An 11,638-nucleotide genomic window follows, 5' to 3' on the forward strand; every position below is an offset into this window, starting at 1 on the left:
GTCCCCATGTGGCCAGGGGGTTATGACCTTGTTGTACAGCTGGGGAAACAGAGGCAGTGTGGCTGTGACAGCGTAATATCTCTGTTCCTAAATTGTCTGCTTTCATGAACTCTTTTCTGTGTTTACGTAACAGTGTGGTCGTGTGTATTGCACAAAGGCTTTGTACGTAGCGCGTTAATATTTACATGATTGAAAATACAGATATGTTTTATTTTGAAGTGAGAAAAAGAACATGAACAGGCACACCTAGACAGCTAGACTATAGTAAGAGCATTTTTCATCCTTCCGTAGCTATGACCAATCACACAAGTTCCTGGAACAGAAGACTTTGTATCAAAGCATTTGGATTTTGTTATGATGTTGCCTTTTCCCGATAGACTTAAAATAAAATATCATATAACTATTTTAAAGGCCAGCTTTGTTAGGGCGTAACTCACATACAATAGGGTACAGCTGGATGAGTTTTGACAAAGGTATACAATCCTGAAACTATCAATCTGGATAGATTTCCATTACCCAGAAAGCCCCCTTGCAGCTGATCCCCTCCTCCGGGTATACAATAAGTAATAAATACGGGATGAACACATTCGCTTTACCAACTAGAAACAGTGAGTTATAGATTCAACTGGTAGGGAGATGGAGATGCCTCATGCCACGGTCCCCTGGGCTGGGGTGAAGGTCTGCCTATGGATATTGGCAATTGGTCAAAGTCCCATTTTATAGCCAGTACTACTGAGGCTGGAGACAAATGGCCCAGAGGGTCCAGTGGCCCCAATTCCGGCCCCGGACCCTGGGCCTCCATCTTCTCACCTCAAAAGTGAGGATAAAAAGGAAGAGTGGGGGGCGCCTGGGTGGCTCAGTCATTAAGCGTCTGCCTTTGGCTCAGGTCATGATCCCAGGGTCCTGGGATCGAGCCCCGCGTCGGGCTCCCTGCTCTCCCTCTCCCTCTCCCCCTGCTTGTGTTCCCTCTCTCGCTGTGTCTCTCTCTGTCAAATAAATAAATAAAATCTTTAAAAAAAAAAAAAAGAAAAAGGAAAGGTGGGTGTTGCTATGGACTGAATGTTTGTGTCCTCCCAACATTCATAAATGGAAGCCCTGATTCCCAATGTGATGGTGCTGGGGGGAGGCTTGGGGAGGTGATTAAGCTATGGCGGCGGGAGCCCCTGTGATGGGATTAGTGCCCTTAGAAGAAGAGGCACAGGAGAGCTGGCTTCCTCTCCCTGCTTTCTGCCATGTGAGGACACCGTGAGCAGGTGGGTGTCCACAAACCCAGAAGCAGCCCTCACCAGACACCAAATCTCCCGGCACCTTGACTTTGGACTTGCCAGCCTCCAGAACCGTGAGAAGTCCATGTTTGCTGTTTAAGACCCCCATTCATAAAACGAAGATTTGCTGCATCGTGGGGTCACTGTGAGCTCTCAACCGGTAGCTTTGTCCTTCCGAATCTGTCTTCCTGTCTGTAAAATGGGGATACTTCTGGGACCAGCCTGCTGGGGGCTTTTGTGGCTATTAGAGGTAGTTCCCAGCAAGGCTCGGCTGGGCATTTTTAGGCCTTAGCAGCTATGATGACAGTGGTTGTTACTGTTGCCATCCCAGCCCTGGTTTTCAGTCCTGAGAGTTCCCAGCTGGGCAGCCCAAAGCTCTTCCCTCTGCCTCCTGACTCCATCCAGCAGCTTGTGGTCTCATCTCCTTCTTCCTGCTCTGTGTCCTGGGAGGCAGCCATGGCAATGTGCAGAGGAGGGTGCATTAGGCAGGCAGGTGGCTCAGGAAATTCCCGTGCAGAGGCAGGGCTGGGTGCTGTTCATCTCACCTGCCGCCCCCCTCCACCACCACTCTCCCCCGGCCCCCTGGCCAAGGATGTGCTCAGACTTTTGTCCTTCCGCGTGTGGGCGGTTGAAGGCACCACATCTTGCCCGACTTGCCAGGCGACCCTGGCCATCCTAAACTTAGCCTTGACTATCTGCTGGAGCGTGAAATTGTCAAAGGGAGCTGGGGGTGGCATGAAGCCAGCCCCTGAAATCATTATGTTCCCTCTCACCCCAGGACCTTTGTGCACACGGTGCCCACTGCCTAGGGTTCTCTGTTCCCTGTTTGTACCTGCAAATCTCCTCCTACAGGTCTCTGGCAAATGTCACCTCCCCCAGAAAGCCCTTCTGGACCTTACTCAGGGAGTTCTAGCACTGAGGATCTCCCTTTGGCAGGTCTTGTCCAAGTTATAATTTGGCATTTATGATGATGACTGCATTAACATCCATCTCCCTTGTTGATGGGGAGCCCTGGGCAAGCAGGAGTTAGAGTGCTTGGCATACAGTAAGTATTCAATAAAGAGTGATGGAATCGAACAGTGAATTCAAAACTGTTTATTGAATGTCATCTTACATTCGATCAACATCTCCCCTGAGCCTTTCAGGCATCCAGGTGCTGGGGACATCCTATGAATGAAGAACCCCCCTCCTTCCTGTGGCCCAGAGCCCCTTGCTGACATCCTAGTGAAACTCTTGAATGGTGCCATTCTTGTCACCCAGGCTCTGTTCCCCAGAGACACATGATGCATTTATGAGCTCATCATCAGACCTTACTTGGGCTTATCTCTGAGATGAGGTCCTGGGGAAGACAAGGACGGTGAACATCAGTGCTAAGATGCATCAGGCCCTTTCTCTGTGCCTGGCCTGAGATCCCTTCAGGACCTTTACCACTTCCTGTCGGGAAGACGTCATCAGAGGAGAGGCAGATGTGACAAATGAACATCTCATTTTCTTGTTCATTTGCTTTGCGGTTTTTAGTATAAATAAATCCCATACAACATTTGGGATATACTTATACTGAAAATGTATTGCTTGATCTTTGAGCTCGCTGAGTAGACACCATAAGCAAAGCTCACCCTCCTGAGTGGAAAAAATTTATGGACAAGAAATTATCCTCGAAATTAAATGGTGGCAGACATGCCCAAGGAATACTGCGGGAGTTTGATCCCTTTAGGAATCTTGCGATAGATTAATGTGTGGGGATGGCAACAAGTGGGCTACAGAACAATATTGGAACAGCGGTAATATGAGGAAATTGTATCATCATGTTAGAAGCCTTGGAACGAGTATAAACAATGGGTGTGAGGGGTGCGTGGTGGCTCAGTGGGTTAAGTGTCTGTCTTCGGATGCAGTCATGATCCCGGGGTCCTGGGATCGAGTCCCCCATCAGGCTCCCTGCTCAGCGGGGAGTCTGCTTCTCCCTCTCCCACTCCCCTTGCTCGTGCTCTTTCTCTCTCTCTCTCAAATAAATAGATAGAAGCTTAAAAACAAAAACAAACAAAAAAACAATGGGTGTGTTCACCGGAAGAAATCAACTGCTTCCACGGGTTCCTTTCCATAGCACCTGTTTTACTACAACATAAAAATCAGGTCATGTGCAAAAAAAACCCCAAAAAACAAAAACGTGTTGGTTGTTTGTCTGAAATTCAATGTTAACTGGGTATCCTGTATTTTTATCTGGCAACCTTGATCCATCATCACGCCCATTTTACAGATAGGGTAGCAGAGGCTCGGGGAAGTTAAGTGATGTGTGCAAGGCGGCACAGCCAGGGATGAGCAGAGAGAGAATGCGAGCCAGACCCTGGGACCCAGCACCTGCGGGGCTCAGTTCCTGCCTCCAAAGAGCAGGTATGAGCCTGGGGGTCCTCAGTGAGCACAGACCTCGCCTTGCCTGGGCCAAGAACTCTTTCCACATTCCCACTCCTGGTGCCGGAGGCAGCCACACAAGAGGGGTCCGCAGGCCCAGGGCCCTCTGCAAACGCCTGCAGAGGGGCCCGTCCCACCGGCCATCTGGACTCTGGCATCTGGAAGCTGGTCAGCTGGTCCCCTGTAAACAGCCGGTCTCATGTCACTGTAAACAGCTGGTGTCCAGAGTTGTCACAGTGCCCAAGTCTCAGTGTGACTGCCCTGTGACTCGATACCCTGCCACCGGCCCCTGTCACTTGATACTCGGTAAACAGTGTTCTGAGAATGGGCAGCAGTGCCCCGTTTGGTCAGTGCGCTGCTTGAGCCAGGGGCTGGGTCCAACTTAAATGGGGTCCCGACACTTCGCGAGCCATCCTCACTTGCTCTGTTCTAATACCCTGTAAACATCGAATCCTGACGCCTGTTATTTGTCAGTGGTCAGATGCTGCTAGTATCTGACTTGCTATACCACGTCTTAGCTGCCTGACCTGGAAGCACTTTGAGCAGAGTTCCAACACTTTGTAAACAGCGAGTCCTGATACTTTCTTTGTTGCCCGTTGAGCGCCTCATCCAGTGGCTGGCCGACGAGAGCTCTGGCCGTAACCTAGAAGTGGCTTTTACACTTTTAAAGGGTTGGAAACAGACCAAAAGAGGGTTTCGTGACACATGAAAATGATCTGGGGCGCCTGGGTGGCTCAGTTGGTTGAGCGACTGCCTTCAGCTCAGGTCATGATCCCAGGGTCTTGGGATCGAGCCCCACATCAGGCTCCCTGCTCAGTGGGAGCCTGCTTCTCCCCTCCGCTCATGCTCGCTCTCGCTCTCTCTCAGATGAATAAATAAAACCTTAAAAAAAAAAAAAGAGGGTTGCCTGGGTGGCTCAGTCGTTAAGCATCTGCCTTCGGCTCAGGTCATGATCTCAGGGTCCTGGGATCGAGCCCCACATGGGGCTCCCTGCTCAGCAGGAAGCCTGCTTCTCCCTCTCCCACTCCCCCTGCTTGTGTTCCCTCTCTCGCTGTGCCTCTCTCTGTCAAATAAATAAATAAAATATTTAAAAAAAGAAAAAGAAAAAGAAAACGATCTGAAATTCAAGTTTCAGTGTTCACGAATAAAGTTTTACTGGGACACAGCCACGCCCACTCGTTTGTGCCTGTGTATGGCGGCTTTCAAGGGGGCAGTCGAGTGCCTGAGAGACTGCATGCCCCGCGAAACCGCAACTATTCATTATCTGACTTTTTTTAGAGAAAGTACGCCAACTCCTGCTCTGAGCTCCTGGACAGCCCCCGTTCTCTGTACTGCCCTTCGTATCCTATTGGTCATCTACGGTCCACAGTGTTCATATCCTGAGCAAACTACGAGCTCAACGGTGCGCAGTGTTCATATACTGGGCAAAGGCGTCCCCTCCCTTTGTAAGAGTCACTTTCAGCCTGAAGGGCTGACATGCTCAGGGCTGCAAGTGTTTGGACTCTGACAGCAAGTTGATGTGTTCTAACTGTGTCAACACTTCATGCCGGGAAAGGCAACCAAAAGGAGACCCAAAGGGTAACCGAGAATTAGGCAAAGTAAAAAAGAAGGATTTTGCCACCCAGGGGCAGGGCCTTGAACTCTGAGTCAAAGAGCTGGACATTCTCCCAAGGGTGATGTGGAGCTCTGGCCACGTGGGAGCAGAAGAGGAGAGTGCTTTGCTGGCCACAGGGATACCGCCTCTCCGTACCTTGGATTTCCCATCTATGCTGTTGGCATAGCCAGAATGAGGAACCTTCTAACCTACTCTGGAAGGAAAGGGTGAGAGATGATGCTGGGAGACTCTCCCATTTGGGGGAGGGGTGCTGTGCACCCCCCCTTTGGAGCTCCCATTACAGAAGGGAGGTGGATGATGGCCACGAAGCCACTAATATGTCATAATTAGGAATTGCCAGAAGCACAAGAGAGGGGCTGAGAGAACGGGGCAGCTTTGGTCAGGGAGGCTGAGGGGCCTCTGAGGAGGGCAGAGTTGAACTTAGATCTGAGGAGGAGAAGGTGGGAGACTTGTGAGGAGTGAGGGAAGGACTCTCTGAGCAGAAGGAACAGCAAGTGCAAAGGCCCTGAGGCCAAGCCACACAGGACCTTGTGGGCTTTGCAGAGGGTATTTAAGGGATGGGATCTGAGCCTTGTTTCAAAACCCTCATGGCTGCCCTGGGGCTGGAGCACTGAGACACCAGCACGAAACCACCGTTACACTGTCTGGGCCTTGGAATATCTCTGGTCCATTCCACAGATAAACCCGACTGGTACAGAGCTGCTGTGAGCCAAGGCCAGAAAGACCACAGGCCTGGGCAGGGGAGTTTCCAGAACACACAGGCCTCTGGATCAAGCGGAAATGTCTTGCCTGCCTTTCTAAACCACAGAGTTTGGCAGGTTCTGAGGGTGATGTGGCAGTAGGAATCACCTCCTGGGGACTGGGCATGGCGAAGACACCTGGGCCAGCTCCAGAAAGTCAGCATGTGGGAAACATGGTCTTGTGTTCCTGGCTATGCAACTGAGAGACCTCAGCCCTGGCCTGTCTGGAGGGGACAGACATGGCCAGACACCAAATGCCCTCAGCCCATGGTGTCAGGACTGGCCTGGAGAAAAGGGGTATTTGAGATGGGGTTTTGAAGGATGAGTAGAAGTTTGCCAGCAAGAGAAAGGCATCTCAGGAACATGGCATACAGGAGGCCCCGGTGGCTGAGTGATCCCGGACGGTCCCTGACCCTCAGGTATTTCCTCCACTTGATGTAAGCAAGGACAAAGCCTCTATGCATTGTCAGATCTGGCCGGCCCAGGCTTGAATTCAGCCTTTTCCACTTTTGGGGTGACTCTAGGTAAGTGAGACCCCCACCAAGATTGGCCCCAGTTTACAGGAGAATAAACTGAGATTTGTAGAGGGAGCCCACACATCCCAGGATGCAGAGGGAAGTGGTCAAAGCTGAGTCAGGACTCAAGGAAGGGCAGGGGAACAGCTAAGAAATGGGGGGGGGGGGTGACTTGCCCAAGGCCATTATCCTGAGACCTGAGAGATGGAGAAGAATGGAGGGCAGAGTAGCTTGGTTAGTGGGCATACAGGTGCAAAGGCTCTGAGGTAAGAACATATTTAACAGTCTCCAGGAAGAGCCAGGGGCCAGAGGCCGACAAGTGAGGGGACAGATGGAGGGAAAGGAGAGCACAAGCCAGCTCTTGCCAGCACCCACCAGTCCCCAGTGCCGACAGACACCCACGCCCAGCACCTAGACCCAGACTTGCAAATGCACCAACCGGCCCCCGTTTGCTTCCCGTACTGGCTGAGATGTGCCAACCCGCACTCCAGCACATGCGACACGTATGCACGTGCCTCTGGGCAACTCCACGGCCAAGGCTGACATGGAAACACACATGCGCACACCGGTGGGCTCTGTTTATCTCCAGGCTGCCCGCAAACACACATGTGCGTGTGCACCACCCCCCCAGCACAGCACGCGTCATGAGGAGGCTCAGGAAGCGCTGCTGGGGGGCTCCCTTGAGAGCTGGCTTCCTGTTTTCAAAGAGGCCAGGAACCGCTGAGGGAATGTTTTGGACAGACCCGGCCCCTCCTCCCCTGGCTCAGCACACCCCGTCCAGTCCCACAGACCTTGTGTTGCTTCTGTGCCCAGTACTTACCCGGGTCTACAGTGAAGTCAGTTTCCAGATGACAAACCCAAGGCTCAGAGAGCTGCGGCCACTATCCCAGGGTCACACAGGAAGGAAGAGGTGGTGCTGGGAGTCCAGACCCTGAACCCCACCCTGCCTCCCCCTGGAGCCCCATTCCCCGGGGGGTGGGGCTCACGGATGGGGAAACGGGAAATGTTCCCTCCTGCCTCGGACTGTGGTCCTGTTCCCGGGCTCCCAGAGCCACCCTCACCCAGCCCCAGGCTCTCCTGCCCCGTGAACCCAACTCTCCCATTCACCACCCACCTATGTCTCTCCTCCGTGTCCCCAAAGAAGGGCCACCTACACTACAAATGTTAAAGTAACGTCAGCTGCCAACAAAGCTGCCAGCAAAGACTTAGTCTCACCTTTAAGGGGCTGGTGGGGTTGCCTAGGAGCAAATAACCAAACACATCTACAGCTGCCCCCTCTGTGCTCCAGCCCCACAGAGATACAGGAATGGCTGAGGACACCCCTGGCCCTCTCTCGCCTGCTGTGGTTGCACACACTGTTCCCTCTGCTTGGAATGCCCTTCTCTAGCTCCCTGGTGAACTCCTCTTCATCCATCAAAACCCCAACTCCAGTGTCCTCTCCTCCTGGAAGCCCTCCCAGGGCCCTCCCAGGGCCTTCCCTCTGGCTCCACCCTCACTCCACAGGGCTAGGGGTGTCTGTGGATTTCACCACAATGACCTTGGGACTCTCTGTTCTGCCCCTCCTTGTGGTAGCAAAGATGGCTCCTATTCTCACTTCCAGGAGCCCCCAAACTCCTGGGGTGATTGGCCCACTCAGAGTCACATGCCTGTTATTGAACCAATGCCTGAGTCTGTGGTCACAAAAGGCTCTAATTGGCCAGACCTGGTCACCTGTCCACACCTGGAGCCACGACCTGGCTCCATCTGCCCACCGAAAGGCAAGCAGGGAGAGTATCTCCAAAACCGCAAAAACCTGTGACCAAGGACTAAGGGGTCCTCTGCCTGCCCCATCCTGGCTGGAGGGCCTTGGGCAAGTCACCTCTTCTCTGTGCCTCAGTTTCCCCACCTATGAATCAGGCTCAGCAGAGGGGAGGTATTGGAGCACTGGGGACCCACTGAGGCATGCCCCATCCCTCCCCTCTCCAACCCTGCTCAGCAGGCCCTGTTTACCCTGTCCCCGCCCCGCCCCAGTCCTTTATTGTTGTTCTCTGTGAATCCCCCAGTCCCCCACCCCCAAGGATCTCCCAGCAAGGCAGGCCCTGATGGCCACTGGCTGAGTCACTTCTTCCTCCTGGGCCCCTTGCCCGGCGTGATGCTTTCTGGGGACTTTCCTGGCCTTGAACATCAGAAATGAGGTGGGGGAAGCGAGGGCGGGGGCGCGCGTGCACGCACGCGGACAAGGCTGTGCACACCCTGGCGTGGGTTCAAAAGCCCCAGTCCTGGACCCACCTGTGAGATGAGGGCATCTTGCCTGCTTCCCTTCCGAGTTGGGGGACTCCACACGTGAACACCCTGCAAGCCCTCACCCAGGGCCGCGGGCGCCCAGCGCGGTCAGGACTGTTGCACCTGTTGGCATGCTTTACGCGCGTGTGCATGCACGTGCATGTGGGTCCGTGCTCATCGAGGTCTAGGCTGTGTGCCCCCGAGTTCGCGGGCCTATTTCTGTGTCTCCGTGTGTGTGTGTGTGTGTGTGTGTGCGCACGCGCATGTCATAGCAGCCCCCATGTGGAGCCCAGTGGGCCTAAAAGACAGGGAGACCAAGCCCCTTGCTGGAAAAGGTGCATCTAGGGGAGGGAACCCTCTGGGAACAGATGGGAGGGCTGGGATATGGCTGGTGTGTTGGGGGTGCAGGGGACATGGCAGGGGCCGCAGGGTCAGGAGGAGGCAGGGCCGGGGGTTGGTCAGCTGGGCTGAAGGGACGGGAGCTGTGCGTGGGAGCCTGGGTGGCTGAGGCAGAGCTGAGCTTTGGGATGAAATGGTATGAACTCTGAAATATTCACTGAGCACCTAGTGCGCGCCCAGTGCTGGGGATATAGCAGGGCTCTGCGGTAACAGACACCCTGCCAACAAACAAGTAAATATAGAACTCCGAGAAAGGGGAAAGATCAGGAAGCAAAAGGCATCAGGGCAGGAGTAGGGGAATGGCGGGGCGTTCTGGCCCAGAGACAGGGAGGATGTCCTGAGGAGGTGATCTGTGACCTGAAGCCTGCCAGGGAGAAGGTCCCGGGCATACCTGGGGAGAGGGAGCTCCAGGTAGAAGGCACAGCAGGTGCAAAGCCCCTGAGGTAGGGATGAGCTGGCAGAGGGGCCCCATTCAGGAAGATCTAAGCCCAAAGTCGGGAGGGGAGGCATCAGGGGGCAGCACTGGTGGGGAGCAAGGCCACCAGGACAGGCTGTCCTGTAACTGGAGCCGGACAGGAACCCTCCACTCCCACCCCACCCACCACCCCCAGGGCTCCCTACTCGGGACAGAATGTGCTGGGAGAGGCCAGTGGCTGTGCCTGGTGGCTGGAGCAGGGCAGCTGGAGGATTCCTGAACAGCATCCCAGCTGGGCCCCCTGCCAGCGAGGGTGGAAAACAAGCGGAGGGCGCCCTGCCTGCCTGTCACCCCGTGGCCCAGGGGCCTGGCCAGGCCAGGGGAGGAGACAGAGATGCTCAAGGAGTCAGAGACTGAGAGAGACCGAGAGATAACCAAGAGACAGAGACGAAGTAAAGAGTGAGAGAGAGAGATGCAGAGATGGTGAGCCAGAGCCAGAGACAATGAGAGAGTGACAGAAACATCGAGCAAAAGGGACAGTGCGAAAACAACATGGAGAGGCAGTGGGGGGATAAGGAGGGTGAGGCAGAGACAGAGAGAGACTCGGTGTTTGACTCTCTGAACGGGTGACAAGTTCTGATTCTAGGGGGTCTTGGGAACAATGTAAGGTGGTAACACCCCCACCCCCATCAGAATCTTGGTCCACACCAGAGTTTGGGGAGTCTCCTCCAGTCAACAACCCCCCTTCATGCCTCTCATGCCTGCTGTGTGCTGGGGCCAGCCCTGCCCCAGCCCTGCCCTCAAACCTCAGACAAACAAGTGAATATCTAAATAAAAAATTTCAGAGAGTGATCAGGGCTATGAAGACAACAGGACAGGGGGATGGGAGAGGGAGTAACAGGGAGGGGCACCTTTAGCCAGGAGGTTGGGGTGTTTCCTGAAAAGATGAGGCTAGGGGGCGCCTGGGTGGCTCAGTTGGTTGAGCGACTGTCTTCGGCTCAGGTCGTGATCCTGGAGTCCCGGGATCGAGTCCCGCATCGGGCTCCCTGCTCGGCGGGGAGTCTGCTTCTCCCTCTGACCCTCCTCCCTCTCATGCTCTCTGTCTCATTCTCTCTCTCTCAAATAAATAAATAAAATCTTTTTTTAAAAAAAAAAAAGATGAGGCTAGGAGGTAGAGAAGAGTCAGTCCTAGAGAAGAGCCTTTCAGCAGAGGGAGCCACATGTACAAAGGTCCTGAGGTAGGACCCAGCTTGGGATATCTGAGTGACAGTCAAGATCCAGGGGAAGCTGGAAGGAGAGGTGGGTGAGAGATCTTAGGGGCCTAGAGAGGGGTGGGATTTTATTTTAGGAGAAGAGTATTTGGCCACCCTCCTCTCTACTCTGTGGGCCTCATTCTGTGTTCGGGGAGTTCCCTGAATCCTGGACGACCCAAGACGACGGCTCCATGCTGGTTTTCATTTATCCGAACCAGATAATCCACCTCTTCTAGGGATCAGGTTCCAGATAGTTGCAGACCCAGGAGTCCTGGGGACACGAGGTGGCTTATCCTCCCAAGCCTGCCGGGGGAAACCTTTCGTAAAACAGTACCCCCATCTGTTGTTGCAATAGACACCTTAGACTCTTCTCTGTTTGGGAACATGGATCCGGAAGCTGGGATCTTGTGTCCTGCACACCCAAGACGACAGGGATCTTACCTCTTCCTGAGACTGAGAGGGGGTCTGGGGTGACTGTGCTGTGTGGGTATATCTCCCCTCTGCTGGGCCCAAAGGAACCCCCAGTGTGACAGGCTCCGAACTTGATGCCAGGTCAACTGCCCAGGGCAGATGCTGCTGGACAGGGAGGGCTGGGTAAACCCCAGGACCAGAAGCAGGTGGAAATCAGGACCCAAATTCAGACCAGGGATGGGAGGCAGTTGGGGCGGTGGTGGAGAGGTGCCCCAGAGTCCCAGATGAGGAAACTGGCTCAGAAGCAAGTGACTTGCCCGTGGTCATACCTGCCAGTGTCCAACCCCGGCCCCCCTC

General features: G+C 54.1%; 1 pseudogene; it reads left to right on the forward strand.

Annotated features, from left to right (window-relative positions):
* Positions 1-2,872: 2,872 nt before the first annotated feature.
* On the forward strand, positions 2,873-3,097 carry LOC110574424 (annotated as a pseudogene).
* The last annotated feature ends 8,541 nt before the right edge of the window (positions 3,098-11,638 follow it).

Source organism: Neomonachus schauinslandi, chromosome 1 (assembly GCF_002201575.2).
Source record: "Neomonachus schauinslandi chromosome 1, ASM220157v2, whole genome shotgun sequence".
Classification (NCBI taxonomy): domain Eukaryota; kingdom Metazoa; phylum Chordata; class Mammalia; order Carnivora; family Phocidae; genus Neomonachus; species Neomonachus schauinslandi.